The following is a 22,302-nucleotide window of genomic DNA, read 5'->3' on the forward strand; positions in this document are numbered from 1 at the left end:
AAGGAAGAAGGGGGGGTTAAGTAAATATAATGCTAGCAGGTTCTGAGGGTTAGTCAAAATGCATTGGTGGGCTGGATGTGGCCTGCAGCTCATCATCTGGTGTCCCCAGCCTAGCGAAGCCTTTCTCAATGAGAGCCATATGGCCCCCTGGGGAACCCTGGTACATTGGAAGGAGGCCACAGACTGAGAACTGTGAAAGCGGATTTTGTGTTTATCTGTTCATGTTGCACCCTTGTTTGACAGAGAGGGCCTGGAACCTGAGAAGAGCTCCTAAGATGCCATAGCCAGAAAATGGCTGGCCTAGCCAACCAAGCAATCTGAATAATGACTGTTAATTAAAGTGGTAACATGGTCAGCACTTCCAACCACTGTTGCTGGTCAGGACTGTCTCATTTCTCTGCATGCCGTTAGAGCTCTGTTTATCCTGAAGTTGTTATATTTGGACTTGGTTGATCTGGTCCTCCATGTTTCCTCCTGCGTGACTGGATATTATAAACAGGAGCATTGGGACACACACTGGAAATGATGTCAAAGTTGACAGTAGCTGTGGTTCTGTTCTTTTTTAAAAGTGTTTTCCCAGTCCTTTCTTGTGGTTCAAGAATAGCTGCTACAGAGAAAGCTAGACATGAACGACAGCAGCGTGAAATTTTCAATTCTGGGTGCGCACGCGGGCGGTAAACAGAAACATTTTGTTGCACAGTGTTAAATTATTACAGTGCAAGCCACACAGAAACTGCCAAGTCCAAGAACTCACAGCTTTTTGTATGTTCAAGGGAGAAGGATGACAAGCACTTTCTCTTCCATTTAGAATTTCTTCACCCAATGTAGCTTACATCTGGAAGACCTCAGGGTAGATTAAACCTGCCAGCCATTTCCACAGTTCTCTTAATAAGGGGAGGGGGTGTAAGAAACAGCACAGTGCACATGCAAGAAAAAAAAATTACATCAGATAGCAACATTTGTAAGTAAAGGAAAGGGGGGAGGGATGGAAGAACACCCACTCATTCCTCCTACCTTTGTAGGAGAGGTGTGCATGGGCATACATGAGCAGAGGTGGCAGTGGTTGGCAGATTTAGGTAGCGAAGATGCATACGCTACCCCTGCACCTACACCCACCCCATTCTGTAAACAGGTTTAAGGCCTGTTATTTTTGTGTCAGGCCTAATTGGGTATAAAATGTTTCCTAACTCCCTTAGCAGTTATTCAGCTAGAAGACCATTAGTAAACCAGCTTGCAAAATTGTATGCCCACATAAATATTTGTTTCAAACATAGGTTTTTAAAGAACTATGATTAGAAAGAACTAAAATTATTAGGAATAGAAAAGCTCCATGTGTTAGCTTTTATTAGCTATTATTAACATTCTTCTTAATAATAATCATGAAGTCTAAAGAAATCATCTTTCCCACAATGCAGTAAGATGGTTGTGTTGGTTAACAAGAGAAAGGTCACACTACACAGCAGTTATTAAACAAAACAGGAAAGCTTAAGAAGATAAGTTGAACGAATGGGGGGGGGGAACACAAGTGTGGTTTCATGCAGTGAAGAAGCCAGATGTATTTTTAACTAAATTGGGTCTAAACACACTAACAAAGATGGACTTGGCAGAAACAAAAGTCAATTGCCTGCATAAAGAGGGGCACCCAAGGATTAAAATCAAAGTCACTATTTGAAACAGCAACTGATAGAAATCAAGGTGCCAACACACAGCCTCTTTGGGAATATTAAAGTAATATGGAAATTTTCTTCTGCCAGCAAGGTACATCATAATTTAAAACAGCTAGATTGCACACTTTTATTGAATTCAGTTCCTCCAAGTGCTTGCAAGTACAGCATGTCTCAAAAGACAGAATCTGGATTCAGGCACAGACCAAAGAAAAAGCGCATAATGGCGGCACGCAGGGGAGAAATTGTTCATTCACACAGCATTTGCATTCGTGTAGTATGGAATGTTGCTGAGAGACAGGGGCCTTCTATTAGTCTTTACCTGGTTAATGTTAACTAATCTATTTTAAAATACAACTGTTTTTAAAGTGTGCCTCATTCCCTATTCCAAGTCACTGCTGGAAAGGGTTGGGAGGAAAGTTTAAGGTGGAATAAGCAATACAACCCCTTTCATCTCAACTTTCTCCCACCCAAAAAAACCCTACAGTATTAATTGAATTACTAGCCCATTTGTTAAACAGTTGTAGTGGGACCTCTATTTCTAACAGACCAATTACAAGTATCCTAGCCAATAAATTCTCAAGCCAAATTGTGCTGGGTTAAAGCAGGCAGAAGATTTGGCTTAAATTCCTTGTTGATCTCTGTAACTTCACTGAAAGAAATACAGGTGCACATGGGCAAAAATTATAGTGTTCACCCCAAAAATTGGGGTTTTTAAGATCAGTGTTATAAACATTGGTATTAGGCAATTTTATTTATGCTGGCCCTGGATTAAGATGTGCCAAATTTATGTCAGAAGCATCAAGGAAAGATACAAATTTTAAATTCTGTCCTTTACTACTGAAACTTTACTCCTCCTTTTATAGTCACACATGAATTTAAAAATGACGCCATAACACTAAGTGTTAAAATGGCATGCAACACATGGGATATACAGTATCTCATGACCTGTATCTTATGTGAAGGTTGGGTTCTGAAGCAAGCCCAGAAGGCAGTGGTTCTCAAATTCTCTGGGAGAGTTTGAGAGCCACTAAGTCTTCATATGGGAGAGGGGAAGGCAGCAGGGCTGGGATGAAGGCAGCAACACGCTCGTCAGGATCACCCCACTAAGGTGGCTGCAGGGACTGGCATGCACTTAGCAGTCCCTGCTGCAGCCTCCTGGGGGTGTAGGGAGCCCTGTGTGACCATCCACAGGGCTCCCCAAAGCTTAGGAAGTGAAACCGGAGCGATCACACCCCGCCTCCGCAAAACCAGAAGTGGAGCACGATTGCTCTGCTTTCAGTTTTGAAATGTTGGGGAGCCCTGTGGAGGGTCATGCAAGGCTCCCTGCATCCCCAGGAGGCTGCTGCATGGATTGGTAAGCAAATGCCAGTCCCTGCAGCCCCCTGAGTGATGCGATCCTGGGGATTGCGTTGCTGCCTCCCCCCTGCCCCCAGCACTTAAGGGGAAAGAGTCCAGGGCCCTCAGGCTGGGGCATCACAATGCGCTAGTTTAAGAAGCCCTGCCATAAGGGGGGAAATTATTATTATTATTTTATTAATTTATACCCTGCCTTTTTGACCAATGGGCACACAAGGTGGTTTACAAACAATTTAAAATACAACATTAAAAACAATCATTAAAACAATTTACAATAATTAAAAATCTAAAAACAAACAAACCCCGTGGATTCTCACATAAAAAGCAAGAAGCAAGAACGCCAGCCAGCCTGTCAACAATTAAAAGCTTTTTGAAATAAAAAGGTCTTCAGTCCACGCCGAAATGTTAGCAACGAGGGAGCAGTTCTCAGTTCTAAGGGGAGGGTATTCCACAGTTCGGGGGCCACCACCGAGAAGGCCCTCTTCCTGGCTGCTGCCCCGTTCACATCACTTAGTGGCGGCACAGTCAAAAGGACCCCCCCCCCCGATGATCTAAGAGCACAGGCAGGATTGTAGGGAAGGAGGCGGTCCCTCAAATACCCTGGACCCGAGCCGTAAAGGGCTTTAAAAGTCAAAACTAGCACTTTAAGAACATAAGAACATAAGAACAGCCCCACTGGATCAGGCCATAGGCCCATCTAGTCCAGCTTCCTGTATCTCACAGCGGCCCACCAAATGCCCCAGGGAGCACACCAGATAACAAGAGACCTCATCCTGGTGCTCTCCCCTTTGAATTGGGCCCGGAACAGAACCGGCAGCCAGTGTAGCCGCCGGAGCAACGGCTTGACAGTCAAACCGATGTGCCCCAGCAACCACACAAGCAGCTGCGTTCTGTACTAGTTGTAATTTCCAGACCATCTTCAAAGGCAGCCCCACGTAGAGCGCATTGCAATAATCTAATCTAGATGTCACTAGGGCATGGGTTACTGTGGCCAGGTCCGCGCAGCTCAGGTACAGTCGCAGCTGGCGAATCAGCCGAAGCTGAGCGAAGGCTCCCCTGGCCACCGCTGCCACCTGGGACTCCAAGAGCAGCTGTGGATCCAGGAGAACCCCCCAAGCTGCGGACCTGCTCCTTCAGAGGGAGTGCAACCCCATTCAGAGCAGGACAACAGTCCAGTACCCGAGCTGTGGATTTCTGAACCAAGAGCACCTCTGTCTTATCCGGATTTAATTTCAGCTTGTTCGCCCACATCCAGCCCCTAACCGCCTCCAGACAGCGATCCAGGACCCCAACCACCTCTTCAGAATCAGGGGGAAAGGAGAGATAAAGCTGGGTATCATCAGCATACTGATGGCAACCCACTCCAAACCCCCGGATGACCTCTCCCAGCGGCTTCATGTAGATGTTAAAAAGCATGGGGGATAAGATGGAACCCTGTGGCACTCCAAACCTAAGAGGTTGGGGTGCCGAACAGGCGTCCCCCAGCACCACCTTCTGGGATCTGTCAGCCAGGAAGGAGTGGAACCACTTCAAAACAGTGCCTCCAAGCCCCAACCCAGCCAGCCGACCCAGAAGGACACCATGGTCGATGGTGTCAAAAGCCGCCGAGAGGTCCAGCAGGACTAACAGGGTAGCACTTCCCCTGTCCACCAAGGCGACCAAGGCAGTCTCCTTGTGGAAAATCACATATAGTCAAAACTATCTTAAATCTCCAAAATACATACTGTAAGAAGTTTAAAAAAAAAAATCACACTACAGAGACAGGTGGGAACATCTACAACTGAGGGAACTAGAGCTTCGGTCTCCCATCTCACTCTCACTCCTAGGATACAGTAAGTGGAATGGTGGGCAAAATCACCTGCACCTATTTAAACTTGTTGCTCTCTTTTGTTTGCTGAGCTTGTATATTTGGATTTGTGGAAGAGAAATGCACGCAAGATGTGGTTCGACTATATATACTAGAAATCAAGCCAAGAGCTACTGCGGTGTAAGTGTTAGAGCAGGAAGATCTGGGTTCCAATCCCTTAGTCAGGAAATGTACTGGGTAACCTTGGGCCACTCACACCTACTTCACAGGGTGGGTTAGGCTAAAAAGAGAGGGAGGAGCACTGAACTTCTTGGAAAAGGGCAATGTACACATATGAAAGATAAATGAGTTCTATTTTCAGAATGCTAACTCTTAGGTACACCTGTATATGACTGCAATCTCTTGTACAACATATACACAAAACACAGGATCAAACAAAAGCTAGGATGACAATTGGGAGATTTGACTCCCAAAGAAGTTTCAGAAACAAATTTAACATTTATGCATCACCAACCCACACATACTCTTTATAGAGAACTGAAGTGGTTAAGTTTGTATGCAAAATGAGACATCCATAGACAAGATAGTGGTTTCTCTACACTCTGGTATGCAGAAGCAAGCAAGCTTGTACATTAAAAGATACCAACGTGAAATGTTCAGTGGTCCCCAGAGCATGTTTAGTGGTCCCCAGGAGCCATGAAATTCTGAAGTGTTATTAGGAAACCTACAACATCAGAATGTCAAGGAGAGGAAAGGAGAGGGAATTGCCCTACTTGAGCCAAATGGAGTTAGGGTTGGGGAGACATTTTGCTACAGGTCACTCTTGTCATTTTTTTTCTTTCTAAAGTAGGATGTCCACATTTAGGCCCACGAGAGGTCTCCAAGAAAATGGGGGAAGGAGAGGGAAGGGAGATGACAGAAACTGGCGTTAGCTCGCAAAGAGCTTCAGCAGTGCACATGCATTCTCATCTGTGCCCAAAGGAATATATCTGGTGGTAGAAGGTAGTATATAGGCATCACCCAAGCAAAGACCCCTCCCTCCCTGTGTATACACACATGTGAGTATGCAGCCAAAGAAAGATGGCACAAACAGTATTAGGCTTTTAAAAAGTATGGGCTTTGCATGCCGACAGAGCCAAAACCGCTTCCCTCATAATGCATTTGGGTATGGAAGAACCTGTGGTGTATCCAAAGGGGGCAAATGCCCCAGGCATCAGGGCTGGGGGTGGCACCGCTCCACCAGCCATTCCTCCCAGCAGCAACCCTGTGGCACTCAGTTAGCGTGCAGATATTTGTGTAAAATCTGAGAGCCACCCCCTGGAGGCATTCTGAGAGCGGGAGACATCATGTGCAACCTCCCTGGCCCACAGAAAACCTTGTAAGGCCTTTTGGTTTTCAATGATTTTCTGCCTCCAGAAGGCCTCACAAGACCATCTGAGGGCTGGGGAGGGTGCCCAGCCTGACCAGCCCTCAGAATGCTTCTGGGGAGGCAGCTGGCATGGGGGGCAGCACCTTCAGGTGGGGGGCCAGGTGGGGCAGTGGCCCCAGGAATGCCACTGAGAAGATCTGTAGCAGTGGGTGGTGTAAGTAATCTTCCTCTTCCTCAGTTTATTCCCGGCTCCTTGACTTTCATGGACACCATCCTTGTAAAGCTTTATTTCTAATTTCTGCTCTACTTGCAATCAATGGACAAAGCTGCTCATCAAATGGTTTTTTACTAGTAAAAAAAAAACTAATGTGGGAGAAATTAGAGGAAAAGAAGCTCTGGCTACTATTTTGCTACATTATAGGCCACCATGCTTATGTGTAACCATAAATGCATTACCTCAAAGTCAAATATAAGTCATAATGAAGTTTATAGTGCTTACTAGGAAAGCACATGCAGACTCCCTGTGCCTCAGAACACCTCCCAGACACACCCAGAAGTCACCAACATCAACCAGAAGTAGCTTCTGATCCTGTCTGGAAGGTCTTCTGGGGAGACTAGAAGGCTACTGTGACTTCCAGAGGGCCCAGCCTGGCCTGCAGTAAGTTACTGCAGCACTGCAATCCTGCCCTCCCTCCCCCCAACAGATTTCAGCATCTGCAGATTTTGATATTTCTGGGGATCATGGAACTTATCCCCCATGGACACCGAGGGCCCACTGTATACGGTTATACTTTCAGTAGGTAAAATCATTTTGCATTCATTGTTTGCATTGTTGACTAAGGCAGGAGGTCTGGCTCAGTTGGTAGAGCTGCCGCCTTGTATGCCTGAAGATCTGAGGCTGCCAGTTCGAAACAACCGGAAGTACCCGAGAACTGACCACACGCTGATATACTGATGAGCTGACCCTCGGTGGCAGAGAGGAGTTGCCGTCAAGTGGAGCATGGGAGGCAAAGGGCCAGAGAGAGGCCAGACCGGGAAGGAATCCAGCTGGAACAAGGAGTTCTATGAAAGACTAGAACTATTCAATTGTAAAAATCCCTACGGGGGTTTAGAACAGCCTGCCTATGTAAACCGCCATGGATTAAAGTCTGAGGAGAAATCCGACGACCAAGAAAGGCGGTATATAAATACCTGTATAAATAAATGAATAAATAATTTTGAACATTCATGGTTTAGATGTCAGAGCCAGGAATGAATCCTGGGCTTGCACAATTCTCCTAGGTTCAGGGACACACTCTTCCCCATTGATGCGAAATGATTTACAAGTCACTTTAAAATATATGCAAAGTTTCCTTACAATTTCATCGTAATATTGTTGTTCTCATAATAAACCTATTGGTGCAACAAAGATGCTGCTTAAAGCTTTCAGAACAGAGTAGGCAGCAAATGACTAAGCCGCCTCCTGCTTTACCTCTCATTCCGAAACATGAAACATCCTTCAGATCATCTAGTTGTCCTGAGTCACAGCAACAGGGCAGACTTTAACAGGTTGCTTTTGCTTATGGCAGTGCTTTATTTAAGACCATTGAAGCCTTCGGAAGGTCTGCGACTCTTCCTGCTGTAACCTGAGAGCACTTTTTGTTTCCAAGCCCAAATACTTTGTGTGGGTTCACACTCATTCTCAGTTAAATTTCTTCAGTGGGTTTTTTTTTTGCTGGAGGAGCACATCTGTACACCTGGGAGAAATGCAATACACTGGCCTGTCATATTGTTTGAGCTGGGAGATCCTGTCATACACAAACCAAAGTTTACAATTAAACCAGGATATGAAGCTGGGATTGTATCACTTTAGCTACTTCGCATGCCCCATTCGTATCTATTTTTCACCATTTCCAAAAGATCAGAGAATCACAACAGAAGAGGATGTTCATAAAAAGAAACAATATTCTGGGCAGAACCACCATCATAATTAAGGGTATCCTTCCCAACCCATAAATGCAGGCCAACCATTTTAATGACCATTTTTTAAAAATTGTTTTTAGTAACTACTTTAGACCTTGAAAAAAAGTTTCAGCAAATTGTAGCACTCTGAGCTTCAGTGCTACCCAAATGTAAAATGGAGCTTGATCCTTAAGAATGGTGACATAACACTGCTGCTATTTGAAAACTGAAAATAAGACAGGGCAAAAAAAAAATTATGGTATGCTTTCAATAGCTAGCCTTGGGTAAATACCTTATCTCTCGATTTCTGTATTGCTCACCTGTAAAATGGTACTAAAATGGTTTTCTGTGACCAGGTCTTCCTGGAGCAATCCTGCTGTACACAGGATTTGACATTAGAATTCCCAACTTGGAGTTAACTCAAACGCGGGCCTGTTTTTGTGTAGGCAAGTCATACCAGTAAAGGAAGCAACCATGGTCAGATCTGCACTCAAGCTGCCATTTTGCAACTTTGGTTGGCAGACAAGAGGTTTGAATAAAATGATTAAATGCAAGCCTCAAGTCTGCCCACATTAATCTATTTCCCAGTGTTTCCAACACTTTTACCACCCAGTCATCTAGCAATTCTTCCAAGTCTAATGTACATGGCAAAGAAATTTATTCGTTTATTACCATTAGCAATATTCCCCACTCATTTCTTCATTTGGGAAAACCTTCTGCTACTTAAGAAACTCTCCTTGACTTCTGTGACCTCTTCAGTACCAAAGGCATTTTGAATTTATTTGAATTTCCATTTCTTGAAACAACCCCCAAAGTTCCTGAAGATATTTGTAACCATCTATACTTTTGTACTTGCTTTTAATTAATTTCCATTTCCAAAAGAGAAAAAAAACACATCTTTTTCAAGTTAGAAAGTTCAGTGAGGTCACTGTATTAATTTGCATGCCTATTGACCCAGCAGGAGTGTGGTCACCATTGCCACGTGGTCGGACACACATCAGATCCTAGTTACTACACAGAATCAATACTGTCTTTGAGCCAGCGAGAAGAAAAGCATCTAAAAAGAACACTTGTCAGGACCTCAAGCTTATAATCATTCTGTTAACCTGAAAATTAAGTTAGCAGAGGGGAACTTTTTTGTAGTCCTGCTATGCTATTAATTTTAGTGCAGAGTAAGTTCCTCAGGAAAGTTATGTATCAGTCCTTTTCCTGCAATATGGCTTCATTTTCATTTTACTGCCCTTCCTTCAGCTGTAGCATTTCTTCAAAAAGAGGCCATCTACCGCCTACTGCAATGGTTCTCAAACTTGCTACCGCCACAACCCACCTCATCCTCCATGATTTGATACTCATTGTCACACTGCAAAAGCATTACTGGGAGCCTCTGGAGGCTGCTTCCTTGTTGCACTGGGCCCACAACCCACTCCACCGGCTTCCGCAGGCCCCAGAGTGTCTTGAAGAAGCAACCAGGAAGTCATGGAAACAAACCAGAAGTCTTCTGATAACTGTTGTAAGGCATTCTGGACCCTGTGGAGGCCAGTGGAGCAGGTCAAAGGCCCAGCACAACCCAGAAGCAGCTTCTAGTGATTCCTAGTAATGCTTTGCAACACAACAGTGAACATAGGGCCATGACCCACACTTTGAGAAGCGCTTCCCTACTGATTTTCTACTAATTCATTAAGGTTTTATATACAGTCAACAGCCTGTAAATGGGGGGAAAAAATACATACAGTTGACAGCCTAGCTCTTATATCTCATCAGTCCCTCTGAGATCAAGCCATTGGTCTTCCCAAAGAGGAAAATAAGGTACCATTTGCAAGTTTTACTACTTCGAAAGCCATCTCTTTTGGAATACATAAAAAGGTCATCCCCAATCAGATGGTTAGTTCACGTGGTGTCTATTTCAGAAAGTTCTCCAGACTCTCACAAAGGGATCTTACCTTCTACCCAAGATTCTAGAGACACAATGAATACAACCTGGGGCCTTCTGTATACAAACCATGTGGTCTACCCTTTGCGCAGTAGGTCCTCCATATGGCAGGTGTGAAAATTATAATTAACTGGGTCCCCATACAGATCACCCACTGTTGTCTTGGCATTGTAAAAGCAGGCCGGCGTTTGGTTTGGCTTCTCGAATACACTTACAGCTGCAAGTCCATAAAAGTGATGTTCTCTTTCATGCCATAACTACTTGTCAAGAACTTTTTCAAATAAGAATGTGGATGAGAATGAATACAATAAACACTTGACACACTCATGATCTAGTTCTATTACTCATGGCATAGCGAGAGAATTCCTATCAATTTCCTTAACAAACCAGATGTATCCATCCTGTATGTTCTTAAATAGTCTCATGTACCTATAATGCAGATCCTTAAAAATGGGAGGGGGGCTCCTTTATACTAGATGCAAACCCACCTAACACAAAAAGTCACAGTCAATTGTTTCATGAAACCTGAGAGCTCAAACATAACCTCTTAAGAGCAATTTAAATACATGAGTGGCTCACTTCAAAACACACAAAGTATGAAAGAGCTCATCTACAAGATTTCTATGCATCAGGAGCAACTGATCAATGCTAAAATCCTCCATGGAAAACTTCAGTCTAAAGAAATTCAATGAAGCTGGATGCAGAGTATAAACTGAACAAAATCTGGTTTAGATGCTTGCAGTTCATGCAACACACTAAATCTGGCACAAGGCCTGTGGAACACAAAGTACTTGTGGACAGAGCCTGCCAAGAGCCAGGAATACAACAACTAAGGTTTTAAAGAACAAAAGCAGAACAACTAATCATTTCCACTTGAAGCAGTTTTCTTTAAAATACCCATCAATTCAAGGTGATCTCCGAGGGCATGACTACATCGGAACTAATTGGCAAGCTTTATGAAATGCTGCACATGAACTGGCAGAGGACCAGAACTTGCCATTTTAAATAGTGACAAAGGTTATGAAAAGCTGTTAATAGCACCACGCGCATCACCTGACCTTGTCCACACTGCAGTGTGAATTGTGGCCAACAGACTAGTAACCTGGAACACAGCAATAGCTGACTGATTTTAAACAGATGAAAATACAACCAAAGTGACTCAAGCAGATGAATTGCAATTTACATCCCTCTCATAAACATTTACTTTAAAGTAGTACCTTCTGAGCATTCCAACACATGTGACTAAACCCTGCTGACTGGTGCCCACATCACCCACCCACCCTGCAAAATAGTAACTGTCTTTAATTCTGACCTATACGTAAAGTGCAATTCATCCACTCGCCCTGGGTCATGCAGCCTGCTAAGTGGGCAAAAGCAACCATTTATTTTCCTCCCACATGGAGATGAGGGGATTTGGGACACATCAAAGCTTGATAACATTTGACAATGCAACATTCACTTCAGCACAATGAAAAATGAAAATGCCAAAGAAAAACTGAAAATTGCAAAGATAGCATCACCCAAGAACAGAGAGGTAAAGTATAAACCTTACTATTCTGTATGCTTCCCCAGCCTATTAGGCAAATTTTATTTTTCTTTTACCTTCCTTCCTCCCTCCCGAGTCCTCACCGCAGAAATTTTAATTACAACAGCTTTTATTTGTTCCATATCCCAATATTGCTTCAAGGAATGAGTGCACATGAGCACTTACTCTAAAGCCAAAAAAGAGGGAGGAACAAAGTTTACAGCAGATGGTGGGAAACTGAGGAACTGACATATTTTTAGAATTAACAACATATCCCAAGTGGTGCATTATAGAAGCAGAATGAGCTATGGCTTTCTTTGAAAGGAAGTGAATTGCTTTACAGTAAACCTACATGTGTGATGCATTTTAGGTTCTTTTTTTTCTGATCACATACCAAACATTCAGTTTAGTTACATGCCAGCTTAATAGTATGTATTGCTCACAAGCTGTGTTGTAGCTTCCCTTGAAAAACATACTTTTCCTCCTATGAGAGGCAACATTGAAAACAGCCACAACTCTCGGTGCACTCCTCTTGCATTTAAGATAATGGTCTCTTTTGAACCTGTGAAATGTTCACATTCATTTGACTCACAGCTAAATAATGGAGCCAACTCCATTGTAAAGCACAACATCTGAGGCAATATGAAAGCACTGTTCCTGGTTCTCTGTCTGCAACAGCTCATTGACCCCTTTACACTGCAGTTGAATAAGAAATGGAATCCCATTAAATTTAAACTTGGCAAGTACAGATCATAGTTTACAGTTGCTGCGCAAGGTGTGTACATGAGAAAAGCAAAACTCTTCCTGCTTGCTTGCCTTGTGAGGTCAATGGGGAAGGAAGGTGTTGCAGCAAGGACAGACAAGGCTTCCTCCTTGCTCTTCCCACAGCAGCAGTCCAGCTGACAAGGTGCCCATCTTCTGGAGGCCACCTCAGAGAATCCAAGAGAAGGCAGTCTTCTGCCTTTGAAGCATCCCAGTTTCTGCTTATTAGGAAGCTGTGAGAGGATGCACTGAGAATCATCATTCTGCTTAGAATCTATAGCCCCATCCACCCATCAAGTAAGGCATATCACTCACTAAAAAGATGCACAGCCCAATCCTATCCAATTTTCCAGTGCCAGTGCAGCCATGCCAATGGGGCATGCACTGCATCCTGTAGTGGTGGGGCAGTCATAGAGGTCTCCTCAAGGTATGGGAACATTTGTTGCCTTACCTCAAAGCTGCATTGCGGCTCCACTGGTGCTGGAAAGCTGGATAGGACTGGGCCTTAAATATGTTCACATCATTGTGTTCTCCTCAGAACACAAACAAGTTCATTTCAAGCCTGTTGATGACACATAAACACCTGTTTTATGAAGTCAATCCACCTGTGCCATGTTCAGCCTGCCCACACTCCAACATGGGCTACTGTCACTGTGTGTGTGTGTGTGTGTGTGTGTGTGTGTGTGTGTGTGTGTGTTGGGCGGGGGGGGGAGTTTTTACTTTTTACCTCCATTTTGTTTTTGCTAAAGCACCAAACCAAGATCTCATTCAGGAAACAACTAAGAGACACACCCCTGTGTTTTTTACAGTCTGTGGTGGTCATACAATACTTTGTTGAAGAGGAAGAGTAGAAAGTTAGCAAAATGTTTATGTCTTTGTTTTTCATAACATATAAGCAGCTGACAGAAGCAACAAAAAGCCCTTTGGGCTTCTTTTGGCCTAGGTTTATTTATATAATTTAGCAAGCAAGTACATGAGTCTTAAACTTCTTCCGATCCATGGAATTCAAACATCAGTGGGAACCATAATCTCACACATTGGTTGAACTAACTGACCATAGAGGCCCAGCAAAAGATTCTGCAACTATCATGGTCTCTCTTCTTCCACAGATGCCCTCCCCTGGAGGACCTGAAAACACAGAAATTCTGATCCTTCGTTTATTTGCAAGAGGCTGAGGTTTAATTTAGTCTAGGACAGGGGTGTCCAAAGTTTTTGGCAGGAGGGCCATATCATCTCTCTGACACTGTATCGGGGGCCGGGGAAAAAAAGAATTAATTTACATTTAAAATTTGAATAAATTTACATAAGTTTACATAAACTAATATATTAAAGATGAACTTATATGAATGAATGAAGGTCTTGAAATAGCTCAAGGCCTATAAAAGGCCTTGCACAAGGCAAGACTGGCCTTTCCTTTGCTGCTGCTGCTGCTGCATCACAGACGTGCAACAGTAAGCAATGGAGGAAGCCCTCATCCCACAGCTCATGCAAGAAGTCAAACAGTTGCCCTCAGGCTGAGAGCAGTTGCATCGGGCCAGTGCGGGCTCCAACAAATCTCCAGAGGGCCAGAGGCTCATTGGAGACTGGGGGCTCCCTGAGGGCTGCATCGAGAGGCCTCGAGGGCCGCAAGTGGCCCCAGGGCCGGGGTTTGGGCACCCCTGGTCTAGGACACTCAACCTTTAAGAAGCATACAACAAGGAAGTCCAGTATATCAGTCTGACGTACTTTGACTTATGATCAACTTGAAGCATGTTTATGCTGTATTTGTGTTTTATGTTTACTTAAGCATATACTGTAAAGTTACAAAGTAAAAATGCCAGAGATGCACGGTCACCTGTTTTGTGAACTCAGAAATTATGACCATTCATAAAGTACTTAACATTGCAGTTGGTGTCATAAAATTTCTTAAAGATGGCAAGGCCCTGCCTATATTTTACAATCTATGAAACATTGCAAGACTGCTTGGCAGCATATATTTATGCTACTGAATTATGTCATGATGCCTGAAAGCATGTTTATGGAAATCTAGGACAGCACTGAGTTTTGTTTCAGAATGAGAATGGGATTGCAGTGTATGCATTCACTCACAACAGTAGCAAGTGTGTAGAAAGCAAGTTTTTATGCTCCCATCTGGGAAACTGGCAGAGTTGCCCAAAAACAAGTATTCTGGAAGCCCCAGAAAAGGGAGGCACCCCATAAAGCTCAATCACATATGACAAGTAGGTACAGTATTCTGAAAATTGCCCAATACCCTCTACTCTGCCTAGCTTTTTAGTTCAGACTTTACCTCAGCCTTATCTTTGAAGTTCATGTTGGTGTCCCGTCCCCCCAAAAGACACACAGTTCAAATTCATTAAGTGCATATTCCTATGGCCTGCCAAGGGTACTCTGCCCTTTTCTATTAGGACTCTGACTTTAGAAAGCAACTACAAAAATAGTCTGCAGAAATAAGCTGAACGTAACCAGACACTAGATCAGATGAAAGCATGCTCACGTTTTCCTCACAGAAACCACTTCAGTAGCATTTAGCATTGCTTGACCTAGTTCCAACGTCAGCACTTTGATGTCATGTTCTTGGACAGTTTTTGTCTGGTCTGGTCACTTGTGAAGTTAGAGATTAAAGAATCAGTATTTAGAAACAAACAAGTGGGGTGTCTCCTCAGAGTCAGTTATATTTTTGGAGGTCTCACGTACATTATTAGATAGGTGCTGTTTTAGGTACACAGACTATGCATTTCCTGATGAGAACGTTCTGGAAAATGATGAAGGCTGTAATTGTATGCACACATTTCTGGGAGTAAGCCCCACTGACCACAGCAAGACTTTCGTCTGAGTAAACCTGCATAAGGTTGTGCTTCAAGTCTCACAGCTCTACTCTCAACATAAGAGGAAGATTTTATATATGTTCATGAGGCAAAGGGCAGTAGATAGGTTGTTTCCCACTCACCCCATATGTTGAACAAAATATTCAATATTATAATTGCACTTTAAGATATTAACAAAGGCAAATTAATCTGGGAGATAGACAACCTAAGTGCAAAAGAATACAAAATAGTCAATTTATTAAAACATTTAAGATCAGGAGACAGTTTACAGCGCCCCCTTCCAAAAAAGATGGAATACTATAGTACAAAATATAAAATCTGCATGAGCACTTTTGAATTGTGCAAGGTGCTATGAAAGCTCTGTTCAGTTTTAAATTTGTATTAAATAGTTATAGTAATCTATCAATACATACTTTTGTTTGCAAAATATTTTAAATCACAGCATAGAAAATATAATTTGAATCACTAAGAGCAAGAACCAATTTAAGAGCAATATGTTCAACAGGCAGCACAACTCTAGTTCATCTGATGCAAGCTGATAAAAATCAGTTGCAGTAAAATACAAAGTTCTCTTGTAAACCAGCAACTGTTACCCTGCACATGCCTGATCTCGTCTGATCTCGGAAGCTAAGCAGGGTCAGGCCTGGTTAGTACTTGGATGGGAGACCGCCTGGGAATACCGGGTGCTGTAGGCTTATACCATAGTCTTTCGAGACTGAAGGTTGCCAACCAAATTGTAAAACAGTTTTTCTTATAATTCACTGCAAGAACATAAGGCCACAAACACTTCAGAAAATCAGAATATAGGTGAAATTCTGCCACGGCTATGACACTTGCTCATTTTGGTGTATGCACTTAGATGTAGGATGAGAGAAGCTCAGTAAGGGAACGGACATGTTTATTTTCTCTAACCTACTGTGCAAGAGTCCACAAATCTCTATGCAACAATCCACTTCCCACTGGAAATCTATCTTCCAGGACCCCTGATAGGACTTTATCATGGGGGTACGATGTTTGTTTTGGGCCCATTTCCTTCTCCATTGGATCATAATTTCTATAAATTACAATGTATAAAACTATGTAGACTTACATAAAATGTGAATGATTGTTTCACACACATATATGCAGACACTTTCTGAGATCCCAGGACATTTCCGGTTCCCCTCCTTTGGCTCCGGGGGGGCCCTCCCCAGATACAGTATACCTCCCACACATCCCTCTCATGGGATCTTCCACCTTCAAAATCTTCTGGAAACAGGTAACATTTGTTTCTCTAAGGGGAGTAGCAAGCTTTAGAAAACAGGTCTTTACATATCTTCACTCCCAAAATGAGATCACAGACTAGAGAAGGAAGACACCATATCTTCAAATATTATTCCTTTTAAAGAAGGGGGGTACATACAATGAGACGACAACTCCAAGAAAAAAAACACTGTAGATTTGGCACACTGTTCAACCAACTACTGAAATATTCCACAATGATAACGATTTAAGTACAAATGGTATTAGACCACTGCAAAATGGTACAACAACCATAACCTGACATTTTAAAAAATAGTTACTCTGCTCTATTTCCACTTGAGGGGTATGTTTTCTGAACTGAAACTGTAGACAGACTCTGGTGTTTCAAAAACAAGTGCCAAGAAAAGACCTATCTCATGTTTATAGAAAGCTTATCAACATTGTTACATTTTAATTCATCACAATGTTTTTAACTACAAAAACAAATTTGCCTTATGATAAAAACTTTAGAAGTTAGTATAAATAGTAACCCTCTTGACATCCAATATCTTTTCTCTTGTTCTAATAAAGCTAATGTTTTAAAAATACTTAATTGATTCTATTTCACCAGTCAAATTCCCAACCCTCTGAGCTAAATCACAAGGGAGGAAGGTTCATCTACCTTCTGGAAAAGGGGATGAACACACTCCAATTCTGCATCTGGATAGAAGAGAGACCAACTAACCAGTCACATACCATAAAGGGAAAATATCGCAGGGTACAGTACTTAAGCATTGACCCTATTCATCCCAGCTTAGTCCTGTTCCAGATGACTTCACATTCTTGTGCAAATCACTTACAGAACTTGTGTTATTAAAGTATCCATAATAAGATTATAACATATTAAGAATTTATATATATGAAAGAAAGACCCATCTTCCTTACTTTCAAAAAACCAGCAAGGATTCCTGTGCTTATACAGTGCTTTAGATCTAGCTGTGCTCAGTTTTGTCAGCATTTAGACAGACTCCCACCTTATTTCTCAGAGTGAAGCTGGCCTGGATTTCCCTCAGCCTCAGGAATTGAAGCCTGTATCCTCTAGCTCATGAAAGCACAAACTAAGCACTGTTTGTGAGATACTACTTTACTTTCACTGCCCTACCCAGTTTTGCCATTGTGCCTAATTGCAGCCATGAAATCTTTGTTGTTTCTAGTTTGGGATTTTTGACAGGAGTAGGTACGCTTATCCCAATCTATACCAAACACAAGAAAACCAGGCTTACTAGGGCAACCACACATTATTTCAGAAGTGGCAACCAGCTGAACCTCTGTGTACCTTCCCATCTGATATCACCGCCTTGTGTATCACATTGCATTCTATGTATGTAGACCCAATCCATGTCAAAAGGGATACAAAGATCCCTTCCTTTGGGAAGGAGCACAAATACCAAGGAGATCAGGTTTATCTTGCTGGTCACAACTGACTTCACCAATCATTACAACACTGGTAGTACCTGCCTCAGAGCAATACTAACACATCTTTCAACTCTCCTGAAACAAATAAGTGAAAGCTGCACGACCAGACCCCTCTCTGCCCCATTCAGTAATCAGAATAAAAAGCCAAACAGTTGAGAAGTGTACACATGCACACACGCACACTTCCAAGTCATTCAAATAAAGTTTCTCTCACAGACACCAGGTGACACTGAAACTGTGAGACAACATCAGAAAGGAGTGACTAGGAATAAAGCTTGCTTAACACCAACTTCAGAAGGGTTGCATGCAAACTGGTGCCTTGGACAGAAGACATTTATTGTAAAGAAAGTGATGCAGATTGATTGGAATGATTTGCAAGCCCACATAAGCAGTAGTTGACCTTAAGAGTATTCCACTTTTACAGTTTTTTCCATATTCAGTCAATAATGTCAAAGATCAATAGCAAAATTCAGGGCCTGACTTTAATAAGGGCCTGACTTTAGAGACCACCTCTTCAGTAATTTTCTTGAAATATATTCATTGACTATCCAGTTGGGCACACAAACACTAGACTAGAACATCTCCAGTCAATGGATAATTTAAGACACTAAGGACTACTTCCTGAAGACACAGAGATCACAAGTATCCACTTACTACAAATATGCCATGCTGCCCTCTGCTAAAGAAAGCACCAATTAAACTCAAAACATAGGATAAGGAGGCATAGGTTAAGGAGGCAGATTAAAAGCATCTTATAATGCATCTAAGCTGAAACATCCAACTATCCTTGCAATCCTTTCACAGTATCTTTTTGCAAGATGCAAAGCAGAAACAGGAAACTCAGCCTTTTCTCTCCCAGCCACCCCCACACTCTCCTTCCCCCTTACAAATTCAACATGGAAACAAAGCTAATTCCAGTGCTGTACAGCTCAGATTCAGAACTCTGCTGAACCAATATGATGCTGAAAAGAAGGAATTTCAGAAAGATTTTACCAAAAGAGTCAGTGAACTCATGTGGCCTTTAAAAAGGTAATGTAAAAAACACACAAATGTTTTGCTGAAACAAGAATGTAGCATGCAGACACTCATGGGACTGTGTCCTGCAGCAATGACTAGTTGCAGATTTTTTTTTCAAAAGAAAAACAAAACTGCAAATTAAATCTGCACATTATTTTTATTTATTTTAAAGAGAGGCTTTCAGATATTGAAAGATAGGAAGTTACAAGCGCAGCCCTTTGTATCCCTCTTTAAAAATTATATTCAGGAATAGATAATTATCTCTGCTAGCAGTTTGGGCATTTAAAGACTTTTGGAGAAATAGGTTGGGGGAAAAAACCCTTGCTATAGATACGTAAGGCTAGGAATAGGTAGGGGCAGCCAGCTATCAAGAACAGAGGACACAGGAACAAACATACCAAAGTAAAACTTTAGAAGAGCAAATGTCAAAATAAAAGAAGATCCACACTTCCTTCTAGTGGTGGGAGCCAGTGGGAAGAAGCTGGAACCCAGGAAAATAAAGCTTTCCTAGGTTAAAACAGATGAAGAGGACAACTCCTTTGTTTTGTCATTTTTATCCTTTGGTTAGTGCCAGGCGCTGCTGAACGATTTCAAGAACTGGGCACAAAGACCCAAATCCAGAGTTTTAGGCAATCCTTCTTCCTCAGGGTTAGTCTCAATTTCACTCTCACCCCCTGTCATTTCCTGGTAAAAAAGCTTTATGTGAAAGACCCACCACCACCACAACAACACTGCCAGATTTTTCTTCCCAAAGGAAGATGAGGTTGTGGAGCTGTTCCACTCAGGCGTTTATGCCATTTCCCCTTTGAAAAGGAGGACAAAGAACAGGCACACAACCCTAAACAGAAACACACCAAAGGGAGGGGGAGAGAGAGAGAGACTGAAAGCAACCCAGGCTGGAGGAGAAAAGGAAGCAAAATCCGAGTCCGAAAGGAAAGGAAGCTTATAAAATTTGTCTTATCTTTCCTTGCTACTGAGCAAGCAGATACATTGTTACCCGGGGAGGGGAGGGGGCTGCGGGTCGCAACACTTACCCGCACGAATTAGTGGCGTCTCTCCATTGCCATCTCCTCTAGCTGGAAGCCCCAGGAACGCAGCAGAAGGCAGATCAGGGAAGACAGGGCTCTCCTCTTGCACAGCAGCAGAGCTGGTTGCAAATCAATCACCTCCAGGAAAAACAACCCTCGCACAGATGCAAACGGGTGGGTGGGTGGCTGTGGCTGAAGCTGGGAGGATAAATTATGTATGGGGGCTTTGGAATAACCCCTGCAAGAGTGGCCTGGGCTGGAGACTGAACAGGAAACTGGGCACAGGGCGAGGCAACAAAGTAGCTCACCCTCTTTGTGGCTGGGATCAAGGCGGATGGAGGACAATAATCCGATCAGCCAACCTTTGGAACAAGCCTCTACGTCTCTGGGTCAGCGGCAGCAGCAGCTCCACCACACAGGCACACACATATACACAAAAGTGGGCGGGGAAAAAGTGATCTCATAAAAATGCAACACCCCTTGGAGGAGCACGGGAGATGTAGTTCTGTCTCTTCTGCAGCAGGAAAGTAGTGTCTTTTTCAGTGTGGCTACCTTTGTCTCTTTGGAGCCCAAAGTCATTCAGTGAAAATGAACAGCACCCTTTATACTTTTCATGTTCATCATTAGTATTGGCATTATATGCCCCCCTCCCCTGCAAATTAATATGCACACTCCTAAATAAAATTAGATTCAACAATGTTTTCCTTGGTAGTAAAATTAATGGGCACTCCAATCTTGTATACACTAGTGTTTCTCAACCAATGGCAGGTACTTGTGCTACTGGTGATACTTAAGATGACATGCAGTGGTATACCTGGGACCCCAGACCCCTCTAGCAAGACTAGCAATGTAACGCAGCAAGCAGTAGTAGGAAGGCTTCACTCAGCAGGTAGAGCTCCAGTATGCATTTTTGTGCACGCTCAGAAAGTGCTCCCGTACACCCTGAGGCTCTTATCCATGTTTGTCATGTTGCGTCTGGCCTCCCAATCCAGTAGTAGTAGTAGTAGTAGTAGTAGTAGTTAGTAGTTAGTAGTACCAGTATTTATATACCACCTTTCTGGTCATCAGATCACTCCTCTGACTTTATTCAAGGCAGTTCACATAAGCAGGCTATCTCTAAACCCCAGAGGGGATTTTTATAATAAGGGTCTATCTTTCAAGAACCACACACATTTCAGATTGATCTTTCATGGTCTGGTATCACTTTGGGCCCCCAGTTGCCTCCCACACTGGCTGACAAGCAGCTCCTTCATCTCTCATTTGAAGGGCAGCCAAGACGCTTCTTCGCTCACACCAAAGGGCAGGTGAAATAACTCAGCTCAACTTGTCAGCTGCTTCAAGGTCTTGCCATTCACAGAGCTGCCCTCAAACCGGCGACCTTCAGAAGTTACCTTCAGGCTAAAAGAGGCTCTACCCTCTAAACCAGACCTCCTGTCCTGACATCATAGCCAGTTACTTTCAGTGGTACTTCCATGAGATGGATCATGAGAAGTGGCACAGTGGAGGACAAATGTTGAGAAACACTGTTGTATATGCTTATCTAACAGCACAAAGCTATACAGGTCTTCTCAGAAGTAAATCCAATTGCATTCAATGGGGTTTGCTCCCAGGAAAGTGTAGGACTGCAGCCTTTCTTCTGAGTAAGATCGCATAGGAGCTGAAAGGTGCACAAACAATAAGTTGCAACATTAGACTCTGGCCAAGACGGAGTGTGCACAGAAGGCTCTCTCATTTTCTATGAGCAGTAAGATCACTTCCCCAAGTAACTAGTCTTAAATATCCTGTTTTCCTTAAAGTATGACTTTCCCTTGATGAGTATGGCCATTTTAAGCTTGTAAAAATGCTTAACATTTGGGCAGGAATATCGAAGAATTAATGGTTGGCAACCATCAGTCTCGAAAGACTATGGTATAAGCCTACAGCACCTGGTATTCCCAGGTGGTCTCCCATCCAAGTACTAACCAGGCCTGACCCTGCTTAGCTTCCAAGATCACCTAAGATCAGGCATGTGCAGGGCAATATTGTCCTCAGGGTGGCTGAGCTAGAACACTGGCCAGTGGGAGGAGCAGAGGATGGCACATCATCAGGTAAAGGGGGGTAGCATTTGTCATGCTGTCTCAGACTCCAGGAAGACTTGGTCTGGCCCTGGTTGTCATTCTTCAGAGATGGGGACGTTAAAAACAATTGCAAATGTCCAGGCTGACTTCTTATAGCGGATTTCAATGAGCCTGCTTTGCCTACTTCATGCAGTATTTGATTGTTTCTAAACGTTACGCAATGTGTTGTTTCATTTTTCATAATTTGTTTTAAACCCTGAACATAGTCCTGTGAAGGCAAACCCTGGATTTATAGTTGTCCTCAACTGCGAACGCGCTGTG

The 22,302-nt window shown here is 43.0% G+C and overlaps 1 protein-coding gene and 2 pseudogenes across 2 annotated transcripts in view; 1 reads left to right on the plus strand and 2 right to left on the minus strand.

Moving 5' to 3' along the window:
• Nucleotides 1-20,320, minus strand: part of PELI1 (pellino E3 ubiquitin protein ligase 1) — a 71,753-nt gene extending 51,433 nt beyond the window's left edge. The window contains exon 1 of one of the 2 annotated variants that reach the window (XM_066638129.1): nucleotides 20,233-20,320. The gene's annotated coding sequence lies outside the window, so the exon portion shown is untranslated. Of the gene's footprint in view, nucleotides 1-19,930 lie in introns of both variants that reach the window. The other variant, XM_066638123.1, reaches the window with a different exon arrangement.
• LOC136637993 (5S ribosomal RNA) lies at nucleotides 15,761-15,877 on the plus strand (annotated as a pseudogene).
• Nucleotides 20,321-21,837: 1,517 nt separating the features above from the next.
• Nucleotides 21,838-21,956, minus strand: LOC136637741 (5S ribosomal RNA; annotated as a pseudogene).
• Nucleotides 21,957-22,302: the final 346 nt, after the last annotated feature.

This window comes from Tiliqua scincoides, chromosome 1 (assembly GCF_035046505.1).
Source record: "Tiliqua scincoides isolate rTilSci1 chromosome 1, rTilSci1.hap2, whole genome shotgun sequence".
Lineage (NCBI taxonomy): Eukaryota > Metazoa > Chordata > Lepidosauria > Squamata > Scincidae > Tiliqua > Tiliqua scincoides.